Here is a 12,414-nt window from a genome sequence, read left to right as displayed (position 1 = left end):
TTTTGATGAGATAAGGGAGGAATGTTGTTGGTTTCAAGATTCGAGAAGTGGTATATGTCTAATTTCTATTCTTACTAGCAAGATGCCTGTGCGTTGCACGGAACATCAAGATCTTGTGGGAGACTGCGGGTAAATTGCCATATTTTCCTTCCTATCCGCCAGATATAAATCGGACGGCCTACATTGCAGGATGGCAGGCCCACCATCATCACCAACTCTATTTTTTATCCCTACTCTTATAAAAAGCATTGTCGGTGCTGATCGTGTGCCTGCCATCCTATCTAGAGGCTAGCTAGTTGATAAATGTTTGTGAGAGAAATACGAGTCAGGGTGCGAAAGCAAGAGTTTTGTGTGTGTGAGAGAGACGGTAGTCGGGAAGGGGAGTGGAAGCAGGAGTTGTGTGTGTGTGTGTCTGTGTGAGAGAGAGAGGAGACAGTAGTCGGGGTTGTCTGATCGGTAAACAAATGAATAATGTCAGTCTAGGATGGAGACGAAAAGGAGACCGCAACAAATGTTGTGTCTAAAGGAGAGAGAGAGAGAGTAATTTTAGTGGTATGAGTCATATGTAGAGACATATAGGGTGTGTGAGAGAATCCCATTGAGAGAAAGACAAAGTGAAAGACGAGTGGAGACTGTGTGTGTGGCGGTGAAAAAGAAAGCTTAGGTACCGAGTGATACCAGAGAACAGTAGAGACGTGAGAGATAATGAAAACTATGTAATGTATAATGATAGGGAGAGTGTGACACTTCCCAAGGGAGACGTCGACAGACCATGTTTGCGAGGATAGGAGAAACATGAAGTGAGCGTGCGGGTGAGCTGCAGAAAAGAGAGTGATAGCTACCTGAAGGAGCATGCATGCGAGAGAGATGGGCGTGAAAGGAGTGAACAAAAAAGAGATTCAAATATTTGAATTCGAGATGATGATACATGTAATCCATACTCGAACCAAAATTGATCTATCAAACATGCATACTCATATGAATTCACGCACATCTATGTTATTTAATATGTAGATATTACTGATCCATACATTTTAGTAGAACATAATTTGGTTAATTTTTTTCGAATTCAAACTTAAGATTTCGAGATCGTTGTATTTGTAAATCATATTATACATATAAAGGAGCAGAATTCTTTGTTGTGCTTTTGAAAGTACATATAAAAAATGATGTATATAGAATGTAATTCCAATTGAAAATGGATCCCGCCCGAAAAAAATAGAATACAAACGGGATTCGAATTGAGTTGGGATGGTAAATGTGCACTCTGCAAAATTTGAACGAAGCAGGGAAAGTCACAGTAACCGCCCGAAACCAAAATCTGCGAGATGGAAATCACTACTGCCTATCCCTGCCACGCAAAGCCTATCTGCTGGATTTCTATAGGTTTCGATAGGGGTAGGTTTGTAATTTCACCCAAACGTGACGTAACCGCCTCTCACCCGGATTCATACACGATGGGCGCCAAAACACACTGTGTCCTCGGCCTAAATCAACTCCCTCCCCGATTCATATTCACACACAGTGGGCGCCAAAAACAAACTCTCGTCGGCAAATATTCGGTGTATGCAAGATTACCGTCCTATCCCCAACCGACTAATGTTGCTGTGATGTAGTAGAAATTTGAAACGGGGGCTAAGTTTGTAAATTTCCTCGCATTTGAGACAAGCGCACCCTGAATACATGGTTCCCCCTTCCTCTCTACCTCCCTTTTCCCCATTCGTACTCCGTGGGCGCCAAAACACCCTCTCCACCCCACCCTCCTCCGTCTGCCGCCGTCCGCCACCCCATCCACCGCCGTCCTCCTCCACCATGCCGGAGCTGATACCCCAACGCCGCCGTCCATTACAAGAGATCGACCCCTCTCATCCACGGCTTCGGACTGGGATCCTTGCATCCCGTCCTCTTGCTTCATCCCCGCCGTCGTCCACCTTGCCGGCGCCGCTCCTATGACCGTCTCGTCCACTGCGCCCCGCCGCCACCGTCTACCCTCCTAGATCTGCTTCCACGCCGCTGACAGCCATCGCTACCGCAGCACCGTCAAATTCTCAACAGATGCGTACACGGCGCCGCACCAGAGGCGGTACTCTTTCGTATCTGCTCAACTTATTTATCGCAGCAAGAAAATAGATCGCCACTACTTTACTCTGATTTCTTGTCTTGGTTGCGAAGTTGCCTTTGTCCGGTTTGCACCTTCAGATCCGCCATGGCACGCTCAACACTATACACCCAATGCTTATGGTTTTCCCCTTTTATATTCCACACTAGTTAAATCACAGTAGACTAAATTTCAAAATTGGGTCAATCAATTTTTCAGAGCTCGCCGTAGTTCGCCAGTGCGATCGAAGGGGCTCGGGTGGTTGTGGGGCCTCGCCGAACGAAGAAAACTCGACGCAGGTGGGGGTTTGGGCGGGGGTGGCGGAGGAACACAGGCGGTGGGGGCCGGTGGTTCGGCCAGCGGCCCGTGCGGTGTTCTATATGAGAAGAATCAGAGACGATGAAGAAGAAGGGTTAGGAGACGTAGGATCTTCATCCAACCGCCTAAAATGGTCGAGAGATAGCTGGGAGTTGCATTCTTAATGCGCTCTGGTTCATCATGTGTGAGCACTGCGCAACCAACATTTTATTATCCAAAATCTGCTTGCTCTTCTTTATCATGTTCCTCTTCCGTTCTTCTTTAATATGTACTCTCTCTGTTCCTAAATACAAGTCTTTGTGTAGATTCCACCATGGACTACATATGGAGAAAAATGAGTGAATATACACTCTAAAATGTATCCGGATACATCTGTATGTGATCCATAGTGGAAATCTCTACCAAGACTTATATTTTGGAACGGAGGGAGTATGATAGTAGTACAGTATGTTCCTTGTATTGAAGATGAGCAGGGACATTTGCAGTGTAGAGGTCTATACGGTCGGTTGTGGTGGACACTTTGAGCTTCTTTGATTTGTAGGATCTTGTAAACATAGGAATAGGATTTGTAGTGGCCTGCCCACTTGGATCCTATAAGAATAGCAAGGAAATGCGGGCATCTGTGTCGCCTTTGAGAGTTACAATGATATTAACAGTACCGCACCTTCACTTGAAGAGAGCTGGTATCCGAAGCCTTTCTAGCCGTACCGGCAATACTAGCACATATATTCCAGCAAGTTCCACTTTGCTGATTTTACTCTGATGCTTCAGGTTTTCCCGTTATATCTACACTATGATCTATGTAGCTGCTTTGTGTCGGACTAGCAGCAGTCCACTCTTGAAGCTAAACACTCCAATGCCTTACAAAATTGGCACCAAGGCATTGAGTGCCATTCTGGAAGCAATGAAACTCATACGCTCCCCACCTGTTGATTGTTGTTCAGAATATGATCCTAATGACTATTCTAACCTCGAGGAGTCAAAGGTAGATGGCCTATCCTATTCACCCATCAAGGTGCCTGTTCTAATTTGGCAATGTTTATTGATTGCGGGTATCTTGCATATGTTGTCTTGCATTTCTTCTACTTTGTTGCACCGCGATCTGCTTAGTTTCACTACTAGGGAAAACCTTATACATAGAATCTTAGCAGCAGTGCGGTATAAAAACAGGCACTTCTACTAATTAGCAGCAGCGATATTTAGAAAAGAGCGCTGCTAATGACTGAGTAGCAGTAGCGCTCTAGGTGAAAACAGCGCTACTACTATAATTGCCACGGTGTTGTCTCCAGGCTAGATATAGTAGTAGCGCCCTTACGACGGGCGCGCTACTGCTAAAGAACTTAGTAGCAGCGGTTTTCCTCAAAACTCGCTACTGCTAAGTATCACCGCAACTAATTAAGTTTAGTCCCATATTGCTAAGCGAATAAGGTGTTTACGACCTTAAATATGTTGCTTTGCAACCTATCTCGAGCACTTGGTCTTCATTGAATTATATGTGTATGATTTGTGGTTGCAATATGAATCCTCGCCTGTACCTATACAGGTACAGTGAGGATTCATGTTGACTATTTAGATTATACACGAAAAGATCAATGATGACCAATGTATATTTTTGATGTTTTTACTAAACAAAAGAAATAACTGCTTCCATTAGCAGTAGCGGTTTTATGTAAAACGCGCTATAGATAATTTAGCTACAGCGTGTTTTCTATACGAGCGCTACTGCTAGTTCGAGTTAACCACCGCCCGAATCAAAATTTCGCTAAGTCCTTTCCTTCCCCCCCCCCACCGGCATGTTCCCCTACCTGTCGCCGCCGCCCGAGCCCGAGCGCGCCTGCCCTCACCGCCGCCGCCGCACGCCCTCAACCTAACCGCCGCCGCTCTTGACCGAGCCCGCCGCCCTTGACCTCACCGCCGCCGCCCTCGACCGAGCCCGCCGCCCTCGACCGAGCCCGCCGCCCAGGACCGCCGCCTCCCGATCCCGAGCCCGCCCTCGCTGCCCCTCCGTCGCCGAGCACCTCCCCGCCACCGTCTCTCCCTCTATAAGCCCCCCCCCCCCCCCCCCCCCCCCCCCTCTTTGCTTAGTTAGTAGATGATTTTAGTAGTAGTAGATGTTAATTTAGGGTTCATAGATAATGATTTTTAGAAGTAGTGGATATTAATTACTAGTAGTGATAGTAAACTAGTTGTATAATTAGCAGTACTAGATGTTAATTAGTAGTAGTAGATGTGCTAGTTTCTTTCTATTCATAGTAAGTTTATATTTAGTAAGAACGAGTTGAATTAATAGAACTAGTTTACTTTTAGTTGAACTAGTTAAGTTTTAGTTGAACTAGTATAGTAAGTAAATTAATAACTAGTTGAACTACTTCATTTTTAGAAATAACTAGTTTCTTTCTATTTATAGTAAGTTTCTATTTAGTAAGAACTAGTTGAATTAATAGAACTAGTTTAGTTTTAGTTGAACTAGTTAAGTTTTAGTTGAACTAGTATAGTAAGTAAATTAATAACTAGTATAGTAAGTAAATTAATAACTAGTATAGTAAGAACTAGTTGAATTAATAGAACTAGTTGAACATGCCATATTTGTTGTTATTTTTTAGTTTAAGCAATTATTTCATGTTTTGGTTACACCTTCGAGTGTCCTATGTTTTGCCGGAGTGTTGATTAATTACCGTTCCGGCAAATTTCAGCCGCTCGATATGTCCTTTTTTAGCAAAGGTCATACCGGATTTTTCCGTGAATTCTGACATGACTTGTGCTAGAATATGTACAAGTTTAATCTTTGAATTATGAACGTAGGAAATGTCGTACTCGGACGTCGACAGTCTCCCAGGGGAGTGCAGCTGGTGCCACGATGATCGAGGTATGTGCGACAGGTTCGTTGAGCTGGATGGAGATCGGCGCTTCAGCATTAAGCTCAAGGAGACCTTCGATGTTGAAACGGTACGCAACAACGACAAGTTTTTTGTCGTAATTAAGCATGACTTCAACTATTTCAACGTCTAATTTTCATCTTTTACAATTCGACTAGCTTATCCCATGCCATGCAAGACGCTATGTCTTGGAGAGGATGGGTTTTGAAGACCATGAAAATTTTCAAACAAAGAAAATACACCTAAGGACCCATCATGATATCGATTTTGAAGTAAATCTGTACAATTCTCAGAGCGTAACCCATTTTGGTTGCCAAAATTGGGAAGCACTTTGCAAAATGTATGGTTTTTATGAGGGTATGATGGTCACCACGGATCTTGGTGATCCTGACATCGAGAAAGACAATATGGACATTTGGGTCCTTGTTGATACGCTTCCGATTCTACCGCAATGTGAGTTTCTCAAACATAGTTATTAACTAATTTATATTGTTTATTTCAAAATAGTTGACAGCTTATTTCTGTTGAGAGCTTATTTTGAATCTTCAAAGAGTGTGTAGAAGATGGTAGACAAAACCCACTACACTGAGGGCTCCGAATTAACTTATAAGGAGAAAAATCATCTGATTGCTTATTGTACTTTTTTTGAGAATTATAATACCTATTATCGAACTCCTCCAAATTAGGGTGAATACGTGCCACTAGTGCACATGTTGAACCGCGGTAACTTCAATGGAGATACCCTGGTAAGAATTTTTACTATTACGACATCCGTGCATCTTTTGCATACTTCTAAAACTAGTACATCATTGCTAACTACGAAGTTATTACTATGTTTTTCAATAGAAAATCCCGATGGATTGTGTGCCTCATCTGATGTATCAGAATGGTCGCCTTGCTATTATGAACCTACAGCCAGGTCATTCTAAGGAGCTCTTGTGTGGATATCGGATTTCTAAAAGCGGTGAACACATGCTAATCAAAGAATGGAAAAAATGTTTGGACATTCGCAAGGAGGTTCTTGGAAGTAACATTAAGCGAAAGGCAAGAATTGGAGACAGGATAATCTCCATTCTCCATAATGGAGAGTCAGGGGCTATCTTGTTTTTTGCTATTTTACCTTAGAGAATATAGTAGGTCCTAAGAGAGAATGTAGTAGGTCCTATGAGGTACAATATGTTTATTATGTGATACAATGTGTTAGAGTTGAAGATGTGAGGAGTACTTGTCATTACGACTAGTGACCAATGATATGATGATGATGATGATATATAAGTTGTTAATGATATGATGATGATGATGATATTTATTATATCATTGGGTGAAAGAACCACGGATTAGTTTCAAATGGATGGATCCAAAGTGACCATTGGTGACTTTGGATCCATGCACTTGAAACTAATCCAAGGTTCTTTCACCTAGTGATTTAATAACTCATTATGATATAAAAACAATCTCTAAATTGCTACTGTATGAAAAATTGTATACAGGTATATGAATACGACCTAAAATTCAAGAGAAATGGAATAGGGAATGATAGTAGTAGCGATTGTTTTCGAAAGCGCTGCTAGTAATTAGCAGTAGCGCTTGACTAGGAAGGCGCTACTACTAAGTAGATATAGCAGTAGCGAGTGCCTGTAGGCGCTACTGCTAAGCATTAGATGTAGCGCCTTATCAGTAGCGCGCTTACCCACGCTACTGATAGGCCAGAAACCAGCGCTACTGCTAGGCTTTTCCCTAGTAGTGTTTACTCATCATATATGTCGAGATGCCATGCCCATCCATTATCAATACATATTCCATGTGTCATCATACCATGTTTTTCCACTCAAATGCTGTTCTTGTGCATTAGACATCAAAAAGGAAGAGGGTGATTGCCGAACCTGAAGGAGCACAACAAAGTCCTTGAAAAACGTGGTGGTGCCGGAGAAATCAGACAACATCCTACTTATATTGGCTGTACAACCAGTGACACAAAACGTAGGACCGACTCCAGTAGACTGTACCCATACTTCACTGGCCACACCACTAGCCCCACCACACAGGACCTGCACTCCAGCAAAAGGTATACCGATTTAATTTGCCATAGCACTAGATGTACCACAGAAAAATCCCACTCCAGCAAAAAGTACAGCAAGTCCACCGGCCGAAGACCTATCCCAACTACAGAGACGGCCAATTCCTGCAGATTGGAACCCCATTCCATTTATTCCCAGTTTAAAAGACAATGCTTTCAATGTTGGTAGGGACTACGTGCATATATTCTCATCATGGGAAGATTATTATGAAGACAAACACCATTTTCACATCTTCCTATCCAACTTATCTGTAAGTGCTATTATTCATGGTTATTATTTTCCTGTTTTCTGCTAATTGAACACATCAATGATTTACATTACATTGTTGTAACTAGGCGAGGGTCAATCTGGATAGTCATGACGAGCAAAGCTTGCTTGTGCTTTTCAAGGAAGCATTGTAGCAGTATCGGTGTTACCTGAGGAAATCACACTTTGATGGCAAGTCTATAAATGAATTTCCGGTGAAGTCTCCTGTGCTAAATTTAGAAGACATTGAATGGAAAAACATTGTTATGCATTGGTCTCGTTCCCAGGATGAGGTACTGTCTAGGAAATCACATGACAATTTGAACTTCTACTTTTCTGCATGTGCCTTACGGATCTTTTTTGCAGGAAATCAGATCGAAGAAGAATTTTGGTTTGACAAGAATGACAGGATATCGCAAATATGCTTCCCGCTACTTTGCTCTTGTTAGTACTTGTTGTCCTGTATCACTGTACTTGCATACATACCTAGTTCATTATGTGACAGCAGTATGCATAATAGCTTGCTTATCAATTGTTCGCTCCAAATTATCTGATCTGTGTGAATGGTTACATTAGTGTAGAATATATCCAATGCCAATGTTTTTTTAGCTGTGCATTGTTCTTGTAAGTACATGCTGTCCTTTATCAGTGTACTTATAATGACAGGTAGTTGTTCATGTACCATCAATCTACCGCTTATTTTCCTTTGCCCTCCATTTTCTACACATCAGATCTATATTTACTCTTACCATAAGGTTGCTACTGAAGAAGTTTAGCTATGCATTGCTCTTGGCTGTACCTTTTGCCTGTATCGCTGCACTTACATTGATAGCTACTTGGTTATGTAGCATCACTCTTCATCTTATCTTAAATATTCTCCATTTTTTCGTATATTATCACATCTATATTTACTCTTAACAAAATGTAGAATAAAGACCATGCTTTTGAAAAAGATTCTATGGTAAACTTCTTATATTGCCCCCCCATCAGCATGGACAAGGCCTTTATAGAGCCTGTCTTCACCAATAATGTAAGTTTCTCCATCTCAAGCCTTCAAACTTTGTTGTATATATTTGGTTAGGCATGACTGCAACTCCTGTTTATTTTTGGTGTTTGCATCAAATTGCTTGTTTAAAGTTTATTATGTAGTTCATAAACAAAAGTTTGTCCTTTCTCAATTTAAGTTTTCAGTTGTACAACCAAGTTCCTTCTTCATACCATGTAAATTAAACTATACAGAGCAAGTGAACTTCTTTTGCACTGCATGTATGCTTCTGTTCTTCATCCGTAATCCAGTGGTGTGGTGAACCTACCCACTACAGCACAATGTCATATTCTGCAATGTCTTAACTATGAACAATGTCATATCATTCTACTATTATTTAAACCGTCTCTTTATTTGCCAATCTGAAATGGTATAAATTGACAGCACACTAACCATTGATACTTATAAGTTCTTGATCTGTAATCTAGTGGTGTCGTGAAGCTGCCAACTCCTTCACAATGTCATTTCCTGCCATTTCTTGACCTGAACAATACCATATTTTGTTAATGCAATTTTAAATTGTGTCACTTTATTCGTCAGTAAGAAATGTGATGAATTGTCAGCATTGATACTTTTATGTGCAAAACCTGTCATATGTCTGCTTGTTTATCTTTCAGAGTGAGGAAGACATATGTGTTGAACAAGCGCAGTCTCATCATCTTGCTCAGCTGCTTGCGCTGCAGCTCCCCAGCAGGGCTAACCTTTCTTGAACTCTATTGAAGTGCTGTCGGTTTTGTATATTATTTTGTCGGCGTGTTTATTTGCACTGGTGGCAATCTTTGATACCCATTGTATGTAATCTGCTGTCTGTTGGTGCTTTATTATCATAGTGGCGAACTTTGATGCCCAGTGGATGTAATATGCCGTAATTTCTTTATTGTATAGTCTAGGTGTTTTCTTATTCACGATGTTGCAGTTATTTTACTGTATATATATCCTGTCTCCGCAGTAAACCAGCCAAACCGTAAAATTATGGTACATAATCAGGTCGTCATGCAATCACGATGTAGGTTGGGCCTGAAACATGCTGAACAGCTCACGGGCCGGCAGCAGCCTGAAATGAACCCCGACCCATGATTGTGCGAATCAAATCACAGGCTTTTAACAAGCCAAAATTGTCTCGGTCCTTATTTGGCCTAATCAGATATCGGCTGCGAGCAGGCCGGATGCAAACCGGGTCGTAGTTAGGCCCAACTATATGACGGGCTTTTAATAGGCCAAAATTAATATAGGGCCGAAATGTTAAACGGGCCCTTAACAGGCCAAAACTAATATCAGGCCAAATTACTAAGTGGGCCTTTAGCAAGTGGGCCCAAAAGCATAGTGTCCAGTTGATGGGCCGAATCTGATATGGGCCATAATTGAGCCCAAAGCCTCTTAAAGGGCCGGACCTGATCTGGGCCGTAATTTGGCCCAGAACATGGTAAGCTTTTAACGGGCCGGATCTCATATGGGCCACTATTTGGCCCGGAGCGCGGCAGGCCATTAATGGACCGGATGAAATATGGGCCGGCATTTGGCCCAAAACATGGCAGCCAGTTAATGGGCCGGACTACTAGGGTCCTCAAAATCTTGTGGGCCTACAGCTGGGCCGACCCATTAATGTCGGCGAAATCTCGTGGGCCATTAGCTGGGCCGGCCCATTATGATCCGCAAGAATCTTGTGGGCCTTTACCTGGGCCGGCCCATTATGGCACACAAAAATCTTGTGGGCCTTTACCTGGGCCGGCCCATTATGGACCGCAAATTCTTCTGGGCCTTTAGCTGGGCCAGCCCATTATGGTCCACAAAATCTCGTGGGCCTTTAGCTGGGCCGACCCATTATGGTCCACAAAATCTTGTGGGCCTTAAGTTGGGCCGGCCCATTTAAACTTGATGGGCCGGTCCATGTGTCAACATATCATAGGCGCGTCTCACCCATTGGATGAGTGACACATGTGCCAACGCGGACCTGACACGTGTCTCCTCCAGCCAATGATGATTTTACACGTGGAAAATCCCCATTGGTCGGGGCTGTTAACGGGTTATCGGATCCAAAACCCGACACAATAGCTTAACGGTGTTCCGTTACGGTGGATGCCACATGTCGGTCACCCTTGGCGAAAGCACTTCTGTGACGCGCGATATATCGTCATGGAAGTGGACGCTTCCGTGATGATAATTTTGGTAATGTCATGGAACACTTCTACGATAGCACATGTATGACTATCTTGATTCTATCATAAAATCATCATAGATGTACATGACAGAAAATGCGACCTACTGTGACAAACACGTATCATCACGGAAGTGTATTTTTTTAGTGTGTGTACTCCGCTTCACATGTAGAATCAGCAACCACGCTCTGCTTGGAACTGCACCAGCTTACCGCTCCACCGCTCAGAACATATATGTATCCGGTTTGAGACTTAGAGTCATCTGTATTAGTGTCAAAGCTTGCATCAACATAACCCTTTACGACGAGCTCTTGATCACCTCCATAAATGAGAAACATTTTCTTAGTCCTTTTTGGGTACTTAAGGATAATCTTCACGGATGTCCAGTGATCCGCTCCTGGATTACTTTGTAACATTCCAGCCATACTTATGGGAAGGCTGACATCCGGTCTTGTGCACAGCATCACATACATGATAGATCCTATGGCAGAAGCATAGGGGATGACACTCATCTTTTCTCTATCCTCTGTAGTCGCTGGGCATTGTGTCTGACTCAACTTCACACCTTGCAAAACAGGGAAGAACCCCTTCTTGGACAGATCCATTTTGAACTTCTTCAAAATCTTATCAAGGTATGTGCTTTGTGAAAGTGCTATTAAGCGTCTTGATCTATCTCTATAGATCTTGATGCCTAATATGAAAGCAGCTTCTCCTAGGTCCTTCATTGAAAAACTCTTGTTCAAATATTCCCTCATATTTTCCAAAAGTTCTATATTATTTCCATTCAGCAATATGTCATCCACATATAACACCAGAAACGCTATAGTGCTCCCACTCACTTACTTGTAAATACAAGCTTCTCCATAAACTTGTATAAACCCAAATGCTTTGATCACCTCATCAAAGCGAATATTCCAACTCTGAGATGCTTGCACCAGCCCATAAATGGATTGCTGGAGCTTGCACACTTTGTTAGCATTCTCTGGATCGACAAAACCTTCTGGTTGCATCATATACAACTCTTCCTTAAGGAAATCGTTAAGGAACGCTGTTTTGACATCCATCTGTTAGATTTCATAATCGAAAAATGCAGCTATTGCCAACATGATTCTGACAGACTTAAGCATCGCTACGGGCGAGAAAGTCTCATCATAGTCAACTCCTTGAACTTGTGAAAAACCCTTTGCCACAAGTCGAGCTTCATAGACGGTGATATTACCGTCTACGTCCGTCTTCTTCTTGAAGATCCATTTATTCTGAATGGCCTTTCGCCCTTCAGGTAATACTTCCAAAGTCCACACTTTGTTTTCATACATGGACCCCATCTCAAATTTCATGGGCTTTAACCATTTGTCGGAATCCGGGCCCACCATCGCTTCTCCATAGCTCGTAGGTTCATCGTTGTTGTTGTCCAACAACATGACCTCTAAGACAGGGTTGCCGCACCACTCAGGAGCTGTACGTACCCTTGTTGACCTACAAGGTTCGATAGTAACTTGATACGAAGCTTCATGATCATCATCATTAGCTTCCTCTTCAACTGACGTAGGTGCCACAGAAACATCTTTCTGTGATGTACTACTCTCTGGTTGAAGTA

Source organism: Triticum urartu, chromosome 6 (genome assembly GCF_003073215.2).
Source record: "Triticum urartu cultivar G1812 chromosome 6, Tu2.1, whole genome shotgun sequence".
NCBI classification, from domain to species: domain Eukaryota; kingdom Viridiplantae; phylum Streptophyta; class Magnoliopsida; order Poales; family Poaceae; genus Triticum; species Triticum urartu.
The sequence above is the reverse complement of the archived record's forward strand: the minus strand, read 5'-3'. Positions refer to the sequence as shown.